A 26,223-nucleotide genomic window follows, 5' to 3' on the forward strand; every position below is an offset into this window, starting at 1 on the left:
ATGTGTTGTATTAGCAATTTCACAACCTTCTGAATATTTTTTTACAGAAACCCACGATATTGAATTATACACCTCAAATGAGTAAACTGTACAATTTTACTTGTATTTTAATGAAGGTCTTATATATATAAAACAAATTGGGCATGTATTTGTGAGTTTATTTCTGGGTTTTCTGTTCCATTGATCTATATGTCTATCTACCAATACTGTACAGTTCTGATTATTGTAGATAAATAATACATCTTGAAATTGGGCAGAGTGATTCTTCTCATTTTATTATCTTTTCCAGGAAAAAAAAAAAAGCTATTCTAGTTTATTTGCCTTTCCATATAAGTATGAAGATAATCTTGCATATATCTACAAAAACTCTTGCAGGGAGTTTGATAGAAATTTCATTAAACCTGTATATCAATTCAAAAAGAATTAATATTTTTACTTTATTCAGTTCTCTATTCCATGAACACAGTATGTTTTTCTATTTATTTAGATCTTTTATTTTTTCATTAGTATTTTATAGTTTGCAGCATATGTCTTGTATATTCTTTATTAGATTTACACCTAAGAATGAAATGAATCTAATAAAGATTTGCTGAATCAATCTAATAAAGATTTGCTTTATTATTTGCATAATAAAGACATCAATCGAATAAAGATTTGCTGTCATTGCAAACTATCATATTTTTAATTTGTGTACGTATGTATGGTGTATGTGTGTATATACATTATATATGTTTGCTGCTACTATATAGATATAACAAATTTGTGTACATTTATCTTATATCCTGGGACATTCCTGGACCCACTTATTGGTTCTAGAACACTTATGGGACAGGTTGGGATGCTTTGTTACAGCCTTGCAAGCACACAAGTCCGGGCTTCTCAGTCCACATTTGCTGGTGTGGATCAGGGGTGGGATCAGAGTGTTTTCAGTGGTGTTTGGCTGGAGTAAACCAGCTATTGTCTAAATGTTTTCCGTTTCATTAGGCCGTCCTGCTCCTGGTCCTTCGGCTATATAAAGCATGCTTTTGCTCTCTTCCTTTCCTGTCCTGTCCAGTCCTGTCCTGTCCTGTCCTTTCCTTTCCTTTCCTTTCCTTTTTTCCTTTTTTTGTCTGTACCCATCCTGGTTGTTGGCTTCTTCAGCTTCAAGTCTGGGATATATGAAAAAAAGAAAAATAGAAAACCCACAGAACTCACCACTGTGTTGTTCTTCAAGTCCTGAAATTTGGCTTCTCTCCACTTTTCAGGGTATTTTTACATTTGTTCTATGTATCATGTTCAGATTTGTTCAGTTTACTTAGCAGGAGGATTAGGGAAAAGTATACCTAATCCGTATTCCCTGAATTGGCTGTAACATATAAGGCTTTGTTAGAACACTGCTCATTCATTTATGTATCTCCTATGACTTTTCATGGTACAATGGCAGAGTTCACCAAGAGTGACAGAGACCATATGCTCTGAAATGCCAAAATGTTTACCATTTTTTCCTTTATAGAAAGCAAGTATCAATCCTACTTCACGCTGTAGTTTTCATATGCATTACATATACATATATTACAGACTAAATAGACAATATTTTTGTTGTTTTAAACAGAACATGCTTTTAAAATATGAAGAATAGTAGTCTTTTATATTCCCTCCAATATTTATCATTTCCAGTGCTTTTTATTTCTTCCTGAAGGTCCAGATTTTGATCTGATATCATTCTACTTCATCCCAAAGTCTTTTCTTTAGCATATCTTATGATGAAATTCTGTGGGAGACAAATTCATTCTGTGTTTCTATGTCTGTGTGTGTGTGTGTGTGTGTGTGCACGTATGTGTATGTCTTTCTCTGTTTCTCTCTACTCACCACTTGGAAATGTTTAATTTTAATTCTTGAAGAATGTTTTTACTCATAATAATATTCTGGGTCTTTTTTTCTCTCAGCATATTGAAAATGTTTTCCACTATCTTTTGGCCTCCATAAAGTCAGACGAGAAGCCAGTGGCTATTTGAATAGTTATTCCCGGTATGTAACATGTTATTTTCCTTTGGCTGGTATCAAGGTATTCTTTTTGTATTGGGTTTCACTAATTTTACTGTCATGTACTTAGTGATTTCATTCATCTATATCTTGTTTGGGTTTACTAACCTTCTAAAATTAGAGCAATAAATCACAGAAAATATATTTTACACTAAATAGCAAAATTTTACAGCAATTGAAACATTTTCCCTTCAGTCTTTTCTCTCTCTTCTCTTTCTAGAACTTCAATTACATATATGTTAGACTTTTGTTGTTATCCTACAGGTTTTGAGGTTGTTTTCAACCATTTTTTTCTAAATATTTTCAGCTTAGTTAATTGCTATTGATCTAATATACTCTTTGCTCTATCTTCACTTTTTTGTTAATCACATAGAGTAAAATTTTTATTTTAATAATAGCATTTTAAAATTACATTTTCTAAAGTCTATTTCATTGTTAACCATGTTTTCCTTTATAACCATGAGTTTAGTTATAATTGCTTTCAAATCTGTGTAGTGCTAATTCCAATATTTGAATATTCTTGTCTGTTGATGATCTTTTGCAAATAAGCAATTTTTTCCCTTCTTTGAATATTAAATAATTTAAACAATCTTTTTCTGGGCACTATAAGGGTTATGACTATATTCTGTAATATTCTCCCAAAGATTAGCTTTTTGTTCATAAACTTTAGAAGCCAATTATCTTGATCAGACCCAAACTGCCAAGTCTTGCATGCCATTTGACATCTTAGTAGTTATTTGACATTTTTGATGGGCTGTTTTGAGTCTACCAATACATGTGAGAGGCAAGTGTCCGTCAGACATCTGGGGAGAGGTTTATACAAATCTTGGGAATCACTCTCTTTGGTTCTCTCCTTTCTAGCATTCTACCATTATTGTCCATTGGCTGTGGTTTCCCTGAATTTCCTAGTTTTAAACAACTGCAGCTTTTCCAACAGAGATTATGTCCTTCTGCATGGTGAAGACTGATATACCCAAAAGCTGAAAAGCATAAGAAATGAAGAACTAACCTGTGCCTTGTTTTTCTTTCAAATACTGAAGCATTGACTTTCCTCCCAAACCTCTGTGTTGACTCTCAAATGCCTTCAAATAATTGTGTTTTGTCATCTGTTCATGGCTTGTAGTTGTTATCTTATGTAGGGTTAGTCCTGTACAGGCTTGTTCAGCCATGACAGAAGTGGATTTCCTCCCCCATGCCATTTCTTATTTTGCAAATTTGTTTTCTCCTTTTTTTAAAGTTAGGTTGTTAGCTAGTGATTTGTCTATTTTGATTATTTTTAATAGAATATTAATTTGATTTAAAGTTTTTCTGTTCTCTACTCTTTTATTCTTTCATTTTTCTTCCTTGTGCTTTCCTTTGATTTCCTTTTCTTTATTAAATATTGATGCTTCATTTATTTTTACTTTTATTGCTATAATTCTACAATGTTACACATTTTCTTTTGGTTACTGCTTTACAAGTTTCCCATAGCTTCTGATATATAGGATTCTCATTATCATTATTTTTGTAAATAAACTAAATTTATGACATCTGTATTCTTTCATTCAAGAGTTATTTAATAAAAAGTTGAATTTCTTACCTAGTGGGTACAACATACATTATTTGAGTGATGTTTACACTAAAAGCCCAGAGTTCACCATTATGCAAATTATCCATGTAATAAAACTGCACTTCTATCCCCTAAGTCCATTAAAATAAAATTTAAAAAGAATACTATAGCTACTTCTCACATTTATTAAGTGTGAGTGTTACAACAATATAAATGTTATCATTGTAACATAAGTAAGTTATAAGTGTTAGTGTTATAACAATTATTCAGTTCCAAGTATTAAACATTTCTATTATGAAAAACAGTTGAATTTCCAAGTAGACAGATTTTTTTGATTATTGATTTTATATTTGACTTCTATTTGTGTTGCATTGCAGTCACACAAAATATTTCCACTTTGTGAAAACTAATGATGATTCTTGATACACGGTCAATTTTTAGAAATGTTTCAGGTGTGTTTGAGAAGATATATTCTCTATCGTCAGAATATTATGTTTGTTAAATGTCTGAAAAATTCTACTTTACTGACTGTGTTATTTAGATCATTTTTATATCCACATTAATTTTTGTCTACTTGGCTTCTTTTATATTGACAATGGTGTATTAAATCCCATATTATTAATGGGTTTTTAGAAATCCTTTTTATCTCATGTTGTTTCAGTTTGATATTGCAGTTGTTCTATTATTTGGTACATAAGTATTCATAACCATTATGTCTGTGGTGTTTTGAAAAGTGACTTTTAGCATTAAATATATATTGTAAAGTGCGCTTTTTAGCATTTAAAATGTGTCAGACTTTGTCTTTTTAATACTTTTTAATGTAAATTCTACATTGTTATCAAGATTGAAAACACTTCTTATTATTTCCCTGTTTCTATCAATTCTTTGTCACTCCTTTAGTACTAACATTTTGGAAATACTGTAATTTAGGTGTATCTCTTATATAGAACAGAGTTGAGTTTTGATTTGCATGCCAATTCTAGGGTTGGGTTATAAAAAACATTTATTTTTATTGAAATTTCTGGTAAATTTGATCTAAATTTTGTCATATTACCTTACATTATGATCGATGGGTGCATTGTGTTATATTTACTATGTTTCTTTTTGTATTTAATTTGTGCCTTTGGCAAAATAATTGCCCCCTCAAAGAGGTTTGCATCCTAATCCTCAGAACCTGTATACATGCTCCCTTACATGGCAAAAGGAACTTTGCAAACTTGATTAAGTCAAGGATCTTGAGACTGTGAGGTTATTCTAGATTAACTGGGTGGACTCAGGTTAATGACAAAGGTTCTTATAAGTGAAAGAGGCAGGCAGCAGCATCAGAGTCAGGAGAGGAGATGTGACAATGAAAGCAGAAGCTGGTGAAACAATTGCAGGAAAGAGGCCATAAGACAAGGGCTGCAGGCATCACCTCGAAGCCAGGAAAGGCAAGGAACAGATAGTCCTACAGAGCCTCCACTGTATGGTTGAATGCATGTGTCCCCTCAAAATTCGTATGTTGGAACCTAAGACCCAATGTCATAGTTTTAAGAGGTAGGTCCCTTAGGAGGTGATTAACTCATGAGGGGTCCATGACTAGCTAGTTCCCTTGAGTCCTTTTTGTCCTTCTCCCTTTCACCGCGTGAGAACACAGCAAGAGGCATCATCGTGGAAGCAGAGACCAGCCCTCGCCAGACACTGAATCTGCCGGTGCCTTGTTTTTGGATGTCTCAGCCTCCAGAATTGTGAGAAAATAAATTTCTATTTGTTCTTTTTTTTTTTTTTTTTTTTTTTTTTTTTTGGTTTGTTGCTTTGTTTGTTTTGAGACAAGGTCTCACTCTGTCACCCAGGCTGAAGTGCAGTGGATAAGATCTTGGCTCACTGCAACCTCCGTCTCCTGGGTTCAAGCAATTCTCCTGACTCAGCCTCCCAAGTAGCTGGGATTACAGGCACCTGCCACCATGCCCGGCTAATTTTTGTATTTTCAGTAGAGATGGGGTTTCACCATGTGGGCCAGGCTGGTCTCAAACTCCTGACCTCAGGTGATCCCCCTGCCTTGGCCTCCCAAAGTGCTGGGATTACAGGTATGAGCCACCGCACCTGGCCCAAATTTCTATTCTTCACAAGCCAACTAAGATACTCCAGAAAGGACACAGCACTGGTGACACTGTGATTTAAAATCAGTAAGACTGATTTGGGACCTCCGGAACTCCAAGTGAATAAATATGTTGTTTTAAGCCACCAGTTTTGTGGGAATTTGCTGCAGCCATCATGGGAATCTAATACAAACGAGAAAACCTTTATCAAGAATTATTTCTGAAGCACATAGTTGTGTGGTTCCTTCTGTCTCCAGCTCCTGCCTCTGTATATACTTTGCTGTTCCATACTGCTAGAATTTAGAATGTAAACTCAGCCACATTTTGTCATCTATATTCATAGTACATACCTATACCCCTACAAATCTATGCATATATGTATCTACCCAGTCAAAACATTCATAATGGCAGTATAATTTGCTGAATACTGGGCTTATAAAGTGGAAGCAGGAGAGATTTACACTAGCAGAATAAGCAATAGTGAGGAAATCTTCAGATATCACCTTTCTAGTAAATGCACTTTTATTTATCCCCATCCCCTCTACATCATTCTGGTTTAAGATTTTAATTAATCTAATGTTTATTATAATTTAAGATATGAGATGGGGATATAATTTTAACAGTCCCTTTTTTTTCAGAATAGTAAATTGAGTTTCCCAGGACCACTTAATAATTACTCTTTTCCCCTAGCTATTCTGTTGTATACTTCATGGAACTAAATTATTTGTTTAGTTATTTGGGGCTGAAGCACATCAAAAGATGGAAAAGTAGAAAAGTATTTTTAACACTCTAGTTTCCCCAATTTCATGTTTTGGCAATGATGCAATGAGAGGAGAATAAGAGAAATTAATATTAGGACAAATGGATTGGGGAAAAAGTGAATTTTTAGTAGGAGCTGAGAAGACACAAATATAAACACTCTTAACTCCGGAGAAAAAAAAAATATTGTGACTAAGACTGATTATAAATGGGATTTCTATATACCAAGATCAGCAGGGAGAAGAGAACATGAATACATTTTGTTGTGTGAAGTACCTTCTGTTTTGTAACAAAAATCATGTTATGCATTATTTTTTTTCTTCTAAATAGCCTAAAAAAGAAAATGAAGAGAAAGTTCTAAATTTCAATTAAGCATGATTCTGATTTTGAGGTGTGAAGATTTCTGTTGGGAAAATGCAGATTTTTATCATTCTAGACTCTGCAAGTATCTTCTATATAAATGATTGGTCTTCTGAATGAATTACTGGGATCTAGATTTCTACTTCAATAACTTAACACTAATTATGACCATTTAAAAGAATCCTGGTGTTACCTGACTACCACAGTCTCTTCTTTCTACCCCAGAAACCACATTACACCCTAAGATCCACTATGTATTAGAATCCCCTAGAATAAATTTTACCTGGGCATTTTATCTGTTTTGTTCAGTGCTTTATCCTCAGGACCTAGAAAAGTGCCTAGTATGTGGTAGGTGTGAACACACGAAAATAACAAATGGGCAAATTAATTAATCAAATTGATCCTTGAAAACTTGATTCTTTTTAGAATTGGACCTCACAATTAATACATGTTTGGATTTGGTCAAATCATAAGCCACCTTAGGGGTGTATAAAATACATTAGTGAGAGGAGTCTTGGCATATTGTTGTGACTATTCTCTATAGGCCAAGTTTGGTGGTAAGACACATTGCTATCAGACTGGGTAGTCTGATTTCAATGAGGACAATGTGGTTCCTGGGTGTCACGAGCCATATGGAGGCACTAATTTACCCAAAACAAGAAATATGTGGATCCTAGGATGAGAAGCAGAGGCAGCATCAGTAATAGGAAGAGTTTTCTTGGCAGCAAATTTTGGTACTGGCTAGTTGATCCTGATATCCCTAGAACTGATATACATGGACATCCTACTAAAGTTTTACTTAATTTGTATAAATAGACACCAGGTTTGGTGAAAAGACACTGACTACAATCACTACAATTACCAAATGAAGCTGAGAGTTTAACTGAACCACGGTTGCACAGACACCATTCTCAACTACTTCAGGTAAGGGGGTACCTCTTGCAGTAATGATATTATGGGGTTCAAAACAACCTGCAATTAACATTAAAAAGCAGTTGCAGAAGAGAGATATTAGTGATATAGCAAAACTCCACCAGAATCTTTATCTTGCACTTTCCTGCCTCCGGAACAATCAGAAATAAATATTTGTTGTTTAAGCCATTCAGTCTATGGTAATTTGTTATAACAGCCTGAGCTGACTAAGACAGCAATATAGGTCATGCTTTGTTCTTTGAGGCAGCCAAATGTGTCTGTGTGTGTGTGTGTTTATGTGCGTCTGTATAGACACTCATTTGGCAATATGTTGAAATATTATTTAAATAAATAAATAATTTACATAAATAAAATGGGACAGTTTGATTTGTGTTCTTGGATAAGAAAAATATGTGAGAGATTTTTCTGGAAAGCCCAGAGGGCTAATACAAATTGCTGTGGATTTTATCCAACTAGTCAAGATGTTGATAGAAATAACATGTGTCATATTTTTCCACGTTACCCATATATTTTATTCCTTAATAATACTTACTGTGCTTAGTCTGTATTGGGGATCACTAAAAATGAACCCATTATGCAACAGGATGGCAGAAGGAAAATAAGTCTTCCTTTGCTACATGTTCCCTATCTCTCCCGTTGAATTTGCTTTCTCAAACTGACCTCTTAAGTAGCCAGAACATAGCCTAATACTGTGATGATAGTGACACAATCCATTCACACGTTTTCTACAAACCTTTATGCAGTTCATATGAACGCTGTGAGAAGTGCCATTTCAGTCTTGAAGATTTTTCTTGATATGTAAGAACTCTTCTCTCCCTAATTATCTTGAAGTCTCTCTTTTCTCTCTATTCCCATAAAATATGAGAAGAGGCTTCTTTCAGCAGATTATTGAAGTTTGTTTCATAGGCCACTTACTGGGAATGAGATTTCCTTGTGATTTAGATTTGATGTGTTTCCTCACTTGCGTGTAATTCTATTCATCTCAACAGATATCAGAAAAAAGATGGAAATATTTCTATGAATATGTACTATATTACCATAAAGTTGATGATATCTTAAATGATTTAATATAAAGCACTTTCTAGTCTGATAATTTTAATGACCTATATCAACTGTAGAAATTTCAAAAACAGTTACATGACATATCATTATTACTTGGAAAAAGCAGTCTGCACGTGAGAAATCAACCTCTGGGGTAGCATTACATTGGCTCGTATTCCTTGGCTCAAGAACTGACCCCGGCTAGCTCAAAGATTGAATTATCAGCATATTCATATTGACCACATATGGCAGTGTGAGCTCACATTAACCATGTTGTAGAGCTGACTTAAGAAAATAATGATCTCTATGTATTAATTATGAAAATAACTGCGTCTTGGGCTGTAATACTAACTTTGACATGGTGTTGATTTTCTTCCTGTATGCGGTATGGATATATTCTCCTTGAAATCAGTGCTGGCGTGTCAGTAGATATGAATGTGGTACGTGTTTGACTTAAGTGTCTCCCTCTCCTGCGCCTCCTCGTGCTTGCACTGGAATGTGGAATACTGCAACCTCCCTTTCTCTGTCCTAGACATCTTTCTCACCTCCCTCTCACACCCTCCTTGCTCCTAGTTCTAATTGGAACATCCCTGTTGGACAACATTGTGACATCAATCTTATGCCACTCAATTCCTTGATCTAACAGCCATTCTTCCTTGTCAGTTGCATTTGCATGTGACTTACTGAGCACTGACTTTGTAGATTAACTTTCAGAAAGTAATCTATTTCTTTTTAAAATATACTTTCCAATTCTTGGAAACTGTCTCTTCAGAATCCAACTACTGACAATAGGTAATAAACAAATGTACCTAACTGAACAGATATTGAAATAGAAATTGAAATGTGGTAACTTAAAATAAGCCCAAAAAGAGAAACATTTATGAATTATAAAGCAGAGTTCATGACAGCCAATAAAGGAGGTGAGTTTAAGGTGGATGTCAAAGAAAACATTTTTATGACTCTTGTGAATGACATGATTTCCTTTTGAGAACCATAGACATATTACCAACACTAAACAGTAGACAGTAGAGTATAAAAAGTGATAAATACATGTTATAAACAATTTTCCCAAACTAGTGTTATTTTGTAATGAAAAAATAATGATATTGCAAGCAAGAATACTCACTTTGATGTGAAATTAATTTTCTGTCTTATGTAAAGATTAATATCTACTTCCTCAGACTAAACTAACCTTATCCCACACATAGACAGAACCTGTGTGCTCCTTAATTAAAGTGTCATTGGTAACATGGTCCATGAGAGCCTGGGGGAATGTCTATGACTGTAGGGAGACCCCCTAAAACTATTGCTATGGAATAAAAGATGAAATGCTCCTGATTATTGTAAATACAAAATTGCATGCAGGATTGTGTAAAGACAATGCCAGGTTGGACTGCCAGAATGAGCCAACAGCGCATGATGTGCTTCCCCCTGCAGAGAGCCTATGAATGGACGTGCAGTCAGGGAGGTTTCACATCACTAAGATTCCTATCCCAGAAAAGCAGACATTCATGGCTCTGGGAATGGAATGCGACCCTTGTGGAGAGCCTATAAATGGACGCATGGGGGGTGCCTGTCCATATGGATAAGAGCGCTATAAATGCCCTCATCTTGCCGTGGCTCTTCTAGGCCTCTTTAGGGTTAAGGCATACTCCCTTCTGAGAATTTCTGGTCTAACCGGTTGTCTAGCTTCATGTCCTGTTTCCATGGATTGTTTGTAACCAGCTTTTGTTGAAATTGTTACTGCTGATTAATATCTTGCTAATCGTAGGTTATGGAAAGATTGTGTTTCTGTTTTAAGGCTCTGTTAGAAATTACTGATGCACACACTATATTGTAAATTCTTATCTCTGTGTACTGTACTTCTACATACAAATGTACTGTACTTCTGCATACAAATGTTATGTTAAAGAATTACTTCATCCCCATGTGACCATCTCACCTCATAATCAAATGACCCTAAATCCCTCACTAACCTACCCCCACCCTCACTAAACTTAATAAATGCTGGTATGTCCAGTGCATTGTTGGCACCATGGGACCAGAAGGCGGTGACCCACCTGGACCCAGCTTTCACTATCTTGTGTGTGTCTATTATTTCTCAACCTGCCGATTCACCTGGAAACAAAGAGAGAGCCCCCTTGCGTTGCGGGCTGCTAGCCAGATCCCGCAATATATGACTTCTGCTTTAGAGAAGAGGGATTCCTGCAAAGTGGAAGAATCTCAGCCACAAATAATGGTTGTTCAATATAAAAACAGGCATTAAAAGGAAAGGTAAAGAATACGGTCATTTATCTATTATCTCATTTAATATGTGAATATAATTTTTACTTTTTTCAGATGTTCTAGCATCTTCTAGACCTACATATCTCATAGACATAACCAAATACTTGGGGCAAGGGGCAAGTAATCCTCAATAGGCCTGAATGTCTTGAATGCCAAACAATTCAGTTACCTAAGTTTCTTGCTTGCTTGCTTGCTTGCTTTCCTTCCTTCCTTCTTTTTCTTTTCTCTTTCTCTCCCTTCCTTTCTTTCCTTTTCTTTCTCTTTCTTCCTTTTTCTTTCTTTTTCTCTCTCTTTCTCTTTCTTTCTTTTCCTTCCTTCCTTCTTTTTTCTTTCTTCTTTTTCTTTCTTTCCTCTCTCCTTCCTTCCTTCTTTTTTCTGTCTTTCTTTTCTTTCTTTCTTCTTTCTTTTTCTTTTGCTTTCTTTCCTCCTTCCTTTCTTCCTTCCTTTTTTGTCTCTTTTTTTCTTTCTTCTTTCTTTTTCTTTCTTTCCTCTCTCCTTCCTTCCTTCCTCTCTCTTTCCTTTTTCTTCTTTTCTTTGCTTTTTTTTTTCCATTTTACTACCTAGCAACTAATCTCAAGAATTGGGATATTGTATTTTTCAAGGAATCTGAGGTAGGAATAATCATACACTATAGGAAAAGAAACAATTATAAAGTATCAGTTACTGTAAAGGTTATAAGAACTTCTGAAGCTTCTTTCCTTCTATATTTTAAAAATGTTATTTCCCTCATTAAAACATCTATTATTTTAGTGGAAGGAATCTTGGACCTTAGCTACTTTTCCTCAATCTAATAAAAGACTGCCATCTATAAGAGACAAAGATGTTTGGATAATAAGTTAATTTTCTAATTTTCTATGTGAATAGTATAAAATAATATTTTTTAAAGTCAAGTTTATATTCGTAACTTAAGAAAATTTAAAAGTTTGACAACACTAAGCATTGACAAAATAAAGGGGTAATGGAAACTTCCATACTTCATCAATGAGGATGTAAATTTTATATGACAAATTTGCAAGAATTTCCTTGCTTCAGAATCTCAAGGGCCTGTCTTGTAATTCTTTCCTTAGAGTTTTCCACAGGTGCTTACTGCATCTTTTCTCACCCTACACATACATTTGCACTGCCATAGCATCCACAAGATTATAATGCCCAAGCTTCAGGGCCATGTGCTTACACCCTGGACCTGTTACTAAGCCCTTTTCTAATAAATAGGGCTTAGATATATGGACCTGAGCAGTAACTCCTAGGTGGAATATGCATATTTTCCATAACCCAAGAGGCCTACCATGTCTTTCTCTTTTTTTTTTTTTTTTTTTGTGACAGCAGATGCAAGATGAAATAATTTGTTTCACTTTAGAATGATGGATATGCTGGCAGACCCCTTACTATTGGATCTTTAAAAACTTCACTGAAATTGCAGTTCCTTGAATTTTCATAGGGTATATCTCCAACTTTCTGGAATGTAAGTGTCTTAGCAGGTTTCCCACATGCTAGCCACCTCCTGTTCATCCTGCCTAGTTTCCTCAATATTACTGATATAAAAGATTGGCTTGATATTCTATGGGATGTCCTGGGAGTCCAAATCTCCTTCAGACTATGACAGAGAATGGGAGAATTTATATAGTCCTGCGGCAAAACTATAAATGAATAGTATGTGTTCCACAAATCTAAACTCTTTCTAATTTGTTTCCTAATTGGAATCAAAAAGAACACTTTTGTCAAATCAATGGCTGCCTGCAATGTACATGTGGCCTCATTCATCTGCTCTACAATGACCCTAGGTATGGCACTGCAGCTTCAATTTGGACTTCTTGCAATCTTCTACAAAAATTGTTCAAAGTCCTTTTATTTTGCAGCAGGGAGTGGGGCAGACTGTCAAAATAAAGAGAGGCAGGAACCACTACCACGTCCTTCAGGATTACAATGGTGGCAATACTCTTTATGATTCTCTTTGAGAATATAACTCTGGTTTTGATCAGCTGTATTGATGGTGGTGGAGGGCAGTTTCAGAGGTTTCCTATGATAGTGTTTACTTGAGCCCAAGAATTCATTGTAGGGATTACTCCAACTGCTAAGGATATCCATTTTAACTCTCTACTGTGGGACTCAGAAAATGACCTCTGGGTGGGTCTGTAGATGCAATGGTCCATCTGTGACCCAGACTTTATCCAGGGCACCAGTTTTTCCTTGTTCCTATAAGCCCCAACTCAAGCAAGGGGCCATGATGATGGTCACCCTTTTAAGTGCCCATAGATCCAATGGAGGAAAAACTAAAGGGATCATCCTGGTCTTTTCTTGCCACAGTGTTGTAAAGTATTTCCTTCAAGTGAGTCGAGTGGCCTGAACGTGTTTTCAGTCATTGGATTCCAAATATAAAAATTAGCTCAGATTTAGGAACTGAACCAGGCATCATAACTATTTTGAGGGACAAGTGCCCCCAGCTCTTCTATTCATAACTTTTCCTGGTTGTAAACATTCAGTGTCTCTGATATCACCTGGCTTACCTTACAATTTTGCTGCTAAGCACACCAGGTTCCATTAACCATTTCCTAAATTCTCTGAAGGTAGAGTCCAGTTGGTTTCCCCTTGGGCTTTCCTCATCATTAGGTAATTGCATCCTCCTGGCTGTTGGCTTTTAAGCATGAGCAGTCACTGAATTTTGCAGTGAAGCTGGTTCCTCTTACCAGTGCATTCATGATGGCCTTGGTGAATGGCACGTCCCATGGGCCCAAAGAGTAACATGATCCTCTGTGGATTGTCTGGTCTCACATATCATACTGATTTCAGCTTCATACTTCTCTAAGCTTCTCAATAGTTTTCTTTATTATCTGTCTTGAAAACTCTGACATTTTTGCTTCACTCATTGTGAACTGAATCCTTGCTTTCTACAGGATTCTAAGAGCCACTCTAACAGTGAGTTTGGTTCCTGGGATTCTTGCCAGGATGTTAAATCCTTTGTCCCAAGAAAGTTTCCGCAAATCATTGAAATCTTGCTTATCCAGTATTACATCATGTTCCCCTTAGGAGAGTATCTGAGCAGTACCTTTTCTCAGCCACCACAGAGGCACAGCACCATATAAAGACCGTGGTTTCAATTTATACACTATATCCCATGGTTGCCAGGCAAAATGCAGGATGCCCAGTTAAGTTTACATTTTAGGTAATGAATGAGTAATTTTTTTAATTTTATGATTATTATACTTTAAGTTTTAGGGTACACGTGCACAATGTGCAGGTTTGTTACATATGTATACATGTGCCATGTTGGTGTGCTGCACCCATTAACTCGTCATTTAGCATTAGGTATATCTCCTAATGCTATCCCTCTCCCCTCCCCCGACCCCACAACAGTCCCTGCAGTGTGATGTTCCCCTTCCTGTGTCCATGTGTTCTCATTGTTCAATTCCCACCTATGAGTGAGAACATGCAGTGTTTGGTTTTTTGTCCTTGCGATAGTTTGCTGAGAATGATGGTCTCCAGTTTCATCCATGTCCCTAAAAAGGACATGAACTCATCATTTTTTATGGCTGCATAGTATTCCATGGTGTATATGTGCCACATTGTCTTAATCAGTGTATTGTTGTTGGACATTTGGGTTGGTTCCAAGTCTTTGCTATTGTGAATAGTGCCGCAATAAACATACGTGTGCATGTGTCTTTATAGCAGCATGATTTATAATCCTTTGGGTATATACCCAGTAATGGGATGGCTGGGTCAAATGGTATTTCTAGTTCTAGATCCCTGAGGAATCACCACACTGACTTCCACAATGGTTGAACTAGTTTACAGTCCCACCAACAGTGTAAAAGTATTCCTATTTCTCCACATCCTCTCCAGCACCTGTTGTTTCCTGACTTTTTAATGATCGCCATTTTAACTGGTGTGAGATGGTATCTCATTGCGGTTTTGATGTGCATTTCTCTGATGGCCAGTGATGGTGAGCATTTTTTCATGTGTCTTTTGGCTGCATAAATGTCTTCTTTTGAGAAGTGTCTGTTCATATCCTTTGCCCACTTTTTGATGGGGTTGTTTGTTTTATTCTTGTAAATTTGTTTGAGTTCATTGTAGATTCTGGATATTAGCCCTTTGTCAGATGAGTAGGTTGTGAATATTTTTCCCATTTTGTAGGTTTCCTGTTCACTCTGATGGTAGTTTCTTTTGCTGTGCAGAAGCTCTTTAGTTTAATGAGATCCCATTTGTCAATTTTGTCTTTTGTTGCCATTGCTTGTGGTGTTTTAGACATGAAGTCCTTGCCCATGCCTATGTCCTGAATGGTATTGCCTAGGTTTTCTTCTAGGGTTTTTATGGTTTTAGGTCTAACATGTAAGTCTTTAATCCATCTTGAATTAAGTTTTGTATAAGGTGTAAGGAAGGGATCCTGTTTCAGCTTTCTACATATGGCTAGCCAGCATCATCCTGATACCAAAGCTGGGCAGAGACACAACCAAAGAAGAGAATTTTAGACCAATATCCTTGATGAACATTGATGCAAAAATCCTCAACAAAATACTGGCAAACCGAATCCAGCAGCACATCAAAAAGCTTATCCACCGTGATCAAGTGGGCTTCATCCCTGGGATGCAAGGCTGGTTCAACATACACAAATCAATAAATGTAATCCAGCATATAAACAGAGCCAAAGACAAAAACCACATGATTATCTCAATAGATGCAGAAAAAGCCTTTGACAAAATTCAACAACCCTTCATGCTAAAAACTCTCAATAAATTAGGTATTGATGGGATGTATCTCAAAATAATAAGAGCTATCTATGACAAACCCACAGCCAATATCATACTGAATGGGCCAAAACTGGAAGCATTCCCTTTGAAAACTGGCACAAGACAGGGATGCCCTCTCTCACCACTCCTATTCAACATAGTGCTGGAAGTTCTGGCCAGGGCAATTAGGCAGGAGAAGGAAATAAAGAGTATTCAATTAGGAAAAGAGGAAGTCAAATTGTCCCTGTTGCAGATGACATGATTGTATATCTAGAAAACCCCATTGTCTCAGCCCAAAATCTCCTTTATCTGATAAGCAACTTCAACAAAGTCTCAGGATACAAAATCAATGTACAAAAATCACAAGCATTCTTATACACCAATAACAGACAAACAGAGAGCCAAATCATGGGTGAACTCTCATTCACAATTGCTTCAAAGAGAATAAAATACCTAGGAATCCATCTTACAAGGGATATGAAGGCCCTCTTCAAGGAGAACTACAAACCACTGCTCAATGAAATAAAAGAGGATACAAACAAATGGAAGAACATTCCATGCTCATGGGTAGGAAGAATCAATATCGTGAAAATGGCCATACTGCCCAAGGTAATTTATAGATTCAATGCCATCCCCATCAAGCTACCAATAACTTTCTTCACAGAATTGGAAAAAACTACTTTAAAGTTCATATGGAATCAAAAAAGAGCTCGCATTGCCAAGTCAATCCTAAGCCAAAAGAACAAAGCCGGAGGCATCACGCTACCTGACTTCAAACTATACTACAAGGCTACAGTGATCAAAACAACATGGTACTGGTACCAAAACAGAGCTATAGATCAATGGAACAGAACAGAGCCCTCAGAAATAATGCCGCATATCTACAACCATCTCATCTTTGACAAACCTGAGAAAAACAAGCAATGGGGAAAGGATTCCCTATTTAATAAATGGTGCTGGGAAAACTCAATGAGTAATTTTTTAGTATAAATATGTTCCATGTAACAATGAGGACATACTTATACTAAAACAGCCATTCGTTATTTATCTGACACTGAAATTCAACTGGGCATCTTGTATTTTATTTGCTAAACCTGGCACCTTACATGTCCTAGAATTCTGTGCTAAAACTCCACAAGTATATTCCCTAAGTGTACACCTTAACTAAGCTTTTAAAAAGCGATTACAAGCTTCTATTGGATGAACAGCTTCAGACAATGGTATGTATTTTAGGACCATTGAATCCTGTGGTGATTCACCCATTGTAGTGCCTGTTGTTTTTTGGTGAGAATTGTGTCCGTTTTTTGAGGCAATATTATAAGCATTGTCAATAAACCAGGAATTCTATGAGCCCTTGAATAATGAGGGTAGCAGAGAAGATAAATTCATATTTCAGACGTGAATCAGTGTGAACAGGGATGACTTGGCTGGATCTCGCAGAATGTCCCGCTCCAATCCGAGTTGGCTGCATACTTCAGGGCCATTGAATATATGTGTACACGGGGAATATTTTGGAAGAATATGCATAAAAATGTTAACATTACCTCAAGAAAATATTGAGGAGTTATTAGCTTTTTCCTAATATACTTTCATTTTGATAGATCCATTAAAAAGAAATGAATAAAAAAAGAGAAAGAAACAGGAGCAGAACTTCCACTAAGAATCTAATTTTCATTTATAATTTGTAGGTAGTTTTTCTTTATCTTGTTTCCCTAGTCTACAATCCTTGAATTAACCTAATAAAACAAATACTCATTGTTATTTTATTGTAAAATAATTCATCATTTTTGCTTTATCATTGAAGTGAAGACAATTCCTTTATATTTAAAAACTAAAACATAAACATGTTTATAACAAAGTAAACTAGAACATAAACATGTTTATAACAAAGTACAAACAAAAAGTACAACAGAAAATATAATATGGCAAAATTCATAGCTGCTATTAATGTATGCATTAAGGCATATTAATGTGGAAGTTACTGCACAGATACAATTGAAGTTTGATATTTGTACATATTACCTACTTAAGGGCATTGGAAGATTCATTTTCTTATTCTGTGTTTTATAGCTGTTATTCAACCTAATAATTTATACATGACTAGCAGAATGGAGTCCAGTGGTCTTGATTTAAATATGACTAATTACTATAGTATATATTTATATAGCTTTGAGTTTATATAATTTTTATTTCACATAATGGTGGGTGGAAAAGCAACTAAGATGTTATTATTGATACAATTCCTATGTTCTTCTGTTGTGAGTGTCTTCGGACATGTTACGTAACCTCTCTGCATGTTAGTTTTCTTAACTATAAAATGAAGCTTTTATTAGCCCTCCTATCTCAGAATTGTTGTTAGAATTAAAGAGATAATCCACAATAAGTACTTATAACAGAATTTTGAACCTAGTAGGCACTCAATAAAGTTATTATTATTATTGTTTTCAAAGCGTTCTACATTTTTGAAATTTACTATAGAATTTGATTTATAGGAAAGGAAAAGTATTTTTAAATATTATTATTTACTATTATTAATGTCCACCCACCAGAAGTTGTCACATCTGCAAATGTGCATAATATATAATTGTAAGTAACTTTCTATGTATTAAAAATGTTGAACATGAGAAATGTTCAACTGAGAATTAAGAATTGAGAATTAAGCAATTAGATGGTAAAGTGTAAGAATTGTCACATGGGGATTGGGTTATGAAATCTATCCTGAACAGAGATTTTAACATACCTTTTTAGAGCACAAAATTGTTGACAACTAAATCAATATATAACACAGAATAATGAGTATAAAGGAAGCTGGCTAAAGAATTGGAAGAGTCTGTAATCCCAGCACTTTTGGAGGCCGAGGCAGGTGGATCACTTGAGGTCAGGAGTTCAAGACCAGCCTGGCCAACATGGCAAAACTCCATCTCTACAAAAGTACAAAACTTAGCCAGGTATGGTGGCACACACCTGTAATCCCAGCTACTCAGGAGGCTGAGGCAGGAGAATCGCTTGAACTCTGGAGGCGGAGGTTGCAGTGAGCTGAGATTGTGCCATTGTACTCCAATCTGAGTGACAGAGGGAAACTCCGTCTCAAAAAAAAAAAAAAAAGAATTGGAACAAAACACTATGGTTAATCTAGTGCAAAGAGGACAGAGGGACCAACGGCACTACGGAGAAAAGGAAGTGGTATATTTGGGGCCTGGCATGGAAGACAGGCTAGTGTTTGGGGAAAAAAAAGCAGGCCCCTGTCTGAAAACGTAGTGAATAGGACCACTACAGTGTGCAATTGACATAGATGCATTACACCTCTCTAGTCTTGCCTATGCTTGTGGCCTTCATTAGAACAGGGCTCTTAATTAATGGGTACCTGAAGTGAATTTGGGGCACATGACTTAAGCAGGGAGGAAAAACATGCTTATTTTCACTCATCTCTAACTAAACTGAGATTCAACATTTTCTTCCATTGCAAATGTGGATAATAAACCACGACGGTACTTTTTGTTTTTTTCATACCTAGAAGTTGCAGATTATCTTGTTACAGTTTTCACAAATATATATAAAAGTATCATCTGTATGTATCACTACTTTCGGTAATTCTAGACCCTGTCATTTCATGTGTTAATAATAAAGCAAAATATTTCCTTATCAAAAATTTGTTTTCTTAATATGGTGACAACTCTATTTCAATGTCATTGAAATAATTTATAATCCAATATAATTTATCTCTAGCATTTAAAAACACTATTCTGTGAAGGGGTATGTAGGGTTCTCCAGACTGCCAAAGCGGGTCATGGAGCAAAAACTTCTCAGAACTCATATGTTACAATTAGCAGTTTGGTTTTAGCAACTCCCACCCCTCTCTCTATCAAATTAGTTCTCCAAAAGTCTCCATTGAGCTCCAGCTATTAATTAGCATGATGTATCTCTAGGATTCTTAGGTAAATGGTTCCTATTGTTGTATGTGGACAAGATTAATAATTTTTACATCCCCTTTTTCTGTTTTTCTTTACTCTCTCTTTTGTCCATTTTCATTCCATTAAAATAAATTCCCTATCTCAGCACACAACTGAAGATGAAGGAGATAAATTCAAGTAGTTAGGGAAGATTCAGAACAGCTTATATCTGGAAGTAGGGAGCTCCACAAAGGGATGAAAGTTGCCAAAAGGAAGGAAAAGAAAGGTAGGTTAGGAGGGAGGAGACAGAGTTTCAGACAGTACTGTAGGAGGAAAGACGAGCACAGCAGACAGAACCCAGAACCTAGAAGATAGAGGAGGAGTAGCCAGAGGTTGCCCAGAAGCTGATATCAAGGAAGTCCAACAAGAAGTAAAATGTAACCCAGAGGACATGGCAGCAGGTATTCTAAGATCAGGCAAAAATACAGCAGAGATATACCTTAAAACCTGGATATAAAATTTGCATCACACAAGTCTGTCCAGAGCTGGTAAGGGATTCAGAACAAACCTGCCCCTGAGTTGATGATGGTACCTGAGGGGAGGGGAATTAAAAGAAAAAACAGAGTCCAGTCTTATAAGGATTAGAATACTGGGCTGAGTTTGAACCAGGGAGTAGGAGGTTGCAGTGAGCCGAGATCGTGCCTCTGCACTCTAGCCTGGCGACACAGCACACAGCAAAACTCCGTCTCAAAAAAAAAAAAAAAAAAAAAAGAGAATACTGGGCTGAATATAAGAAAGTTAATTAAAGACAGAGTAGAAAAGGGTAATAAGCTGGAAACTCTCTCAGGTACAACACATGACCCTAATTCTTATACCTGGGGCAAATGTGAGCATGACAGAAGTAAGACTGGCTTGATGCTGAATTTTCCATTAAATCAGATCATTTTAAATAACTGAGGAAAGGATGGTTCACAAAGCTTACACTGTGACTGAGTCTTCTAGTCTGGGTGACCTGATTTATGTTAATGAGAATGGAGGTATATGGAAGCAGGACACCAGGAAGTTTATGACAACTTGTCAGCTCTCGAAATCGGCTTTACTCTCTGAGCAGTATCCACTTTGTATGACATTAGGCCCCCAATGCATGAAGCAAAATGTGTTATTAAGTCAGATCTCCTTGGATCACAAAGAAAATAGTATGGCAGCAGTGATGGAAGCAGAGAAAAAGCAATAATCGAGTGAGAAAATAATTGGGTGGCCAGAGGCAAAATCTATGACAGATCCAAATGGCCTTCATTATTTCTCAGTTGGAAAATTCCAATAACTTCCTAAATTGCCTTCCCATCTTAAGTGCTTCACTATTCAAATTTATATTATAAGCCACTTCCAGGTGACAGACTAAAATTCGTCAAGTGTAAACACTGTCACTCACTTCAGTCTTAGTAGAAATACTAATAGCTCTTCATTGCCTAATAAGCTCCTTTTCTTTGCATTCACATTTCTGTACAGAACAGACATTGACTCATGTCAGTGTGTGCTTCCCACTATTTCTTATTGTTCAATATTTTAATATTGAATATGTAAAATAATTTAATTTTTAATATGTTAATACTTCATTTTTAATATTTCATTTTTATTTCTACAAGTGTGCCTTTCTTTGAATAACTGCCCTACTTAATCCATTTCTGTCTGATTCCGATGGGCTGCTGATTGGTTTGGCTCTGTGTCCCAACCCAAATATCACCTTTATTGTAATAATCCCCACGTATTGTGGGAGGGACCTGGTGGGAGGTAATTGAATCATGGGGGTGGGTTTTCCCATGCTGTTCTCATGATAGTGAATAAGTCTCACGAGAGCTGATGGTTTCATAAAAGGGAGTTCCCCTGCTCATGCCCTCTTGCCTTCTGCCATGTAAGTGTGCCTTTGCTTCTCCTTTGCCTTCTGCCATGATTGTGAGGCCTCCCTAGCCATGTGGTGCGAGTCCATTAAACGCCTTTCCTTTATGAATTACCCAGTGTCAGGTATGCCTTTATTAGCAGCGTGAGAAACAGACCAATACAGCTGGCAATCTGAAGACCATCAAGTTTTGACAACGGGGTGCCACACAGTCCAAGTTAGGCCAACCAGAGTTGCTTTCTCAGGAGGAATATCCCAAGAATGCAAAGACACACAGGGACCAAAATTGATTGGAACTGAGTCATGTGAGAAATTCTTGAGATGCTGAGATGCTCAAAGTACATGCGTCTTTTATCTTTCTCAATGTTCCTGATCTTCTATCCCTCCTTCGGCCCTCTACTCAATTCTGTGAGCCACCTAATATCCTTTTAGGAAAATTCTTTATACACACACACACACACACACAAACTTCAGTTTGAGAATAGTTTCTATTGCTTGCAGTCAAAAAATGCTGAATGCAAAAGCAAAAGGGTGGAGAATGGAATTAATTATTGAGTTAATATGTCATGAAAAAGCCATAGGACTGATATTAATATTTTAAGCTGAGAAATTAAGAGGCTATTGATATATAGTGGAGAGCCGGTAAATAACGTTATTGACTGGACTGCCTGGGATACTAAGGATGAAATTCTTCTGAACTAGTAGTTGTTGCAATAAATGGATAAATTAAACTGAGAAAATGATGTGCTCAATGTTAAAATTTTCAACTTGAGGCATGGGCTAAAATCTAGAGCCTTCCTGTCACCATGCCCTATGCCTTTCTTTTGACAACTGTCATAGGATGGAGGTTGATGAAAACCAAACTCAGAAATGAATCATGTCGCTTGCTAAATTTGTTAAGGTGAATTGACACATATCTTACATGAATCTTGAGGATAATAATGGGATATAAGCTGTTTAGGAGTTTTATTAGTAAGGATTTTAGGAACCAGAAAACCTGAACCACCAAACCTCTCATCAACATTCCTACTTTGCGTCCCTTGCATGAGGAAGGAGTGTCTTTCACAAGAAAAATAAAATGATTCCTCTAGCACCCAAACCTCAATGGGGCCTCATTTCTCATTGCTCTGATGATCTCTTCCTCCTTTTTTCCTTTGCTTTCTTTACTTCATTCACCGGCTCCTTGTTATTCCTGGAATTTGCTAGAAACTTCCATCTCACAGCTTTTGCACTCACTGCCCTCATGGCTCTCTCTGCTTGAAATGTTCTTTTCCCCAGCTAACCGCATGAGTTGCTCCCTTGCCTCCCCCAGGCTTTTGATCACTGGCATTTGCCTGCTTCAGGAGGCCTTGCCTGGTTACTGCATTTAAAATTCCAACCCTTGCCCAAAACTATGCATTACTTTTCACTGCTTTCTTTCTATTGTATTTACCACCATCCAACATACATTTTACTTTTTTGTATACTTTGTTCCAAACCTTGTCCTCTGATTAACTATACCTCCCAAGATTCACTTTCTTGTGTAGTCACCTCTCCTAAAATCTAGGCTGGACCTGGGACTCGATTTAATTATTAAAATGTGGCAGAAATAGTGTGGGGTCAGTTCCTGGCCTAAACCTGAAGAAGGCTTGGTGGCTTCCAATTGTGTGCTTTGGAGAGTTCTATGCTGCCACATAAAATGGTTGGTTACCCTGGCAGATAGACCATGGAGAGAGAGATGATGCCATGTGGGAAGAGACTACATGGAGAAAGAAAGAGACCTGGCCATTCAGTATCCCATCCGAGTCCAATTTTCAACTATTTCCACAAAGTTAGACATGTGATGGAGACCTCCCAGCCCCTCAAGCTGACATTTCATAAAGCAAAAGAACCACCACAAGAAGTCTGGTCAAACCACTGGGAGAATCAGGCAGTAATAAGATGATTACTGTTTTAAACCATTAGGTGGTTTGTTATGCAGCAGTAGATAAACAAAGAATTACTGTCTTCTGTGTCCCCAACAGAAATGTAAATTCCATGAACACGGATTTTTGTCAATTTTGTTCTTTCCTGCATTCCCAGAATCTATAAAGTGCTGACCATTTAATAAACATGTTGACTAAAGGAAAGCATGGATTAGTTAATGAATTTAAACTAGTAATAGTAGTCTATGGGGTGAAATGCATAATCAGAATTTGGAAAAGGAAATATACCCAAAGAGATTTTCAGGAATTAATCACCATAATCTATATAATTAACATAGAATTGTGTTTGTTCAAGTAGATTTTGGACAATGAAATTTCTAAGAGGATGGAATCTTATTTGGGATATATTATAGTTTCTTGACAAGGATGAATTCACCAGAAAGTCTGAATTCAATTTTCCACCTCTAGTCAAGTTTCCTCATTTGATTAACGAAAACCGAACCCAAATATTGCTAAAAAAGTACCTTAGATGGCCAGCGAGATTTAAACTTAATATAAAGGGAAGGCAGTCAAAGATTTCAGGCATGCTAGGTAAGAGCAATTATTCACATCTTGCCTATTCTTCTCTTGAGTACACCTCAGAATCTCTCCCTTCATCTCTGCTATGAGACAATAGAGTGATGATTCTCTAAATAAATCAGAATTTCCATTATTGGTTATTCTCTTTTGGTCTGGAAAGCTTGAAATCTAGAATGCTAGAAATTCAACTGAAGTTTCCATCAAAATAAGCTCTTTTATCCTAGCTGGAAGTGGAGAAACTCTGCTAATCAGGCCAGGAGGGGGCAATTAATTCTGAGTTGATGCAGGCTTGCTAATCTTAAAAGCACACCACATGAGGAAGGATTTCTTTTTCTTGGTGGGCATGGTACTTCACTTTTACCCTAGACACAGAAAACACCAATGTTTTGACTCCATGTCACAATCTAATTCATCAGCTCCCTCAACATACCTCCAGATATTATAAAGTTTTACAGCATTTACAGCAGCATGCTGCTATGACTTAAGTTGGAAAGAATAAATGTTCTAGATGGATTGGTAAGATAATGTGCAAATGGCAGGAGTTAAATCTTGCAAAAATAAAGAAGCGTGTTACAAATGAAGACTGTTTCACAATAGTCAACAGAACTTCATATTTATTTGGTTGGTGCAAAAGCAATTGCGGGTTTTGGTATTTCTTTTTTAAGTAATGGCAAAAGTAACATGCCATAGTAAGAGTCATAGTAATTTGCTCTCCAGGACAAACATTATGATTCTGTTATAGATCTTTGATGCTTTCTTCCCCTAGATGAATACTGAAACCTCTTTATAAATTCTAAATATTTTGCTAGTAGGTCTTTTCTCATATACTTATGGCTACCCTTTTCAAAGAGCATTTTTGAAGTATGCTAATTTATGATTATGCATCTTCCTCATCTAATCTTCCTTAACTGTCATGAGGATCTTCATCCCCCTGCTGACCACAAGGTAAATCTAGGAGTATATCTGGTATTATACTCAGAGGTAATATAAAGTTTGTAGGATTGGGTGTTAAAGAAGTATCTTCCTGCAATTCAGTTCCTTTAAATGGAAAAGTTTCATTGGTATATTCAAAGTTTGTGCTATCACTCACAATACCAGTCACCATAGTAAATTTTCCTGGGTACAATGAGTGGGGACTTGTGAAGATATCCCCTTCAAAATGAAGAACAAATTATGGACTTTACAAACCCTAACAATGGAAAGAAAGTACATTATCTCATAGGCCCCCTTGGATTTTGGAGGGAACATATGCAGTATTTGGGGTCTTAATTGCCCTACTTACCTGTATCTGAAAAGCTACACATTTGAATGAGTCCCAAATCAGAAGCAGGCACTCCAGTTGGTAAAAGTAGATTTTCCTCTTGTCTTGTGTGACCTGGAAGATCCAATGATTCTGAGAAGCTTGGACTCTAGAATGCTAGAAGTTCAACTGAAGTTTCCATCAAAATCAGCTTTTTTATTCTAGCAGGAAGTGGAGAAACTCTGCTAATCAGGCCAGGAGGGGGCAATTAACTCTGAGTTGTTGTGGGCTTGCTAATCTTAAAAGCACACCACATGAGGAAGGATTTCTTTTCCTTGGTAGGCATGGTACTTCACTTTTACCAAAAGCCCCCAAAAAAGATAATTAGCAGAATATTTTAGAGTTTCAAAGTAAATCACACTCCTATGTCAGTCACAGTCCTAGCAGGTAATAGATGGCATGTTCAAATAAAGAGTTTAATCAAAGGGCTATTTATAAATGTGATGCCCAGAAACTGCAGTAACCAGGAGTGCTATTTACTTCTTCTGTGCACAAAGAAGTGTAAGGAGGGGGAAGATACTAGAAATACAATCAGGGTGAGAGGGAGAGAGACAGACAGACAGAGAGAGAGAGAGAGAGAAGAGAAGGGGAGGGGAGGGGAAGGGAAGGGAAGGGAAGGGAAGGGAAGGGAAGAGAAGGGAAGGGAAGGGAGGTGAGGGGAGGGGAGGGGAGGGGAGGGGAGGGGAGGAGAGGGGAGAGGAGAGAAGAGAAGAAGAGAAGAGAGACTCTTCCCGATAGGTACCAAGAACTTAATCAAGAGATACAGTTATGGAACCAAAGTTCTCTTCCCTCCGTTCTTCTGTTCCCTTGTGATACTCTTCATTGGCTAGAGCCAACTGGCAGTAGAGAGCAAGGGGGGGCCCTTGATGAAATTCACCTGGGTCAGGGAACATGGAAGCAGAAT

The 26,223-nt window shown here is 36.8% G+C and overlaps 1 long non-coding RNA gene across 1 annotated transcript in view; it reads right to left on the minus strand.

Moving 5' to 3' along the window:
• The window catches only part of LOC129135446 (uncharacterized), a 34,123-nt gene extending 24,824 nt beyond the window's left edge, over positions 1–9,299 (minus strand). The window contains exons 1-2 of the long non-coding RNA XR_008536275.2: positions 9,095–9,299; positions 8,435–8,674 (exon numbers count right to left, since the gene is read on the minus strand). This is a non-coding gene — a long non-coding RNA (uncharacterized LOC129135446). The remainder of the gene's footprint in view (positions 1–8,434; positions 8,675–9,094) is intronic.
• Between the last annotated feature and the right edge of the window lie 16,924 nt (positions 9,300–26,223).

Source organism: Pan troglodytes, chromosome 6, assembly GCF_028858775.2.
Source record: "Pan troglodytes isolate AG18354 chromosome 6, NHGRI_mPanTro3-v2.0_pri, whole genome shotgun sequence".
Taxonomy (NCBI): Eukaryota; Metazoa; Chordata; class Mammalia; order Primates; family Hominidae; genus Pan; species Pan troglodytes.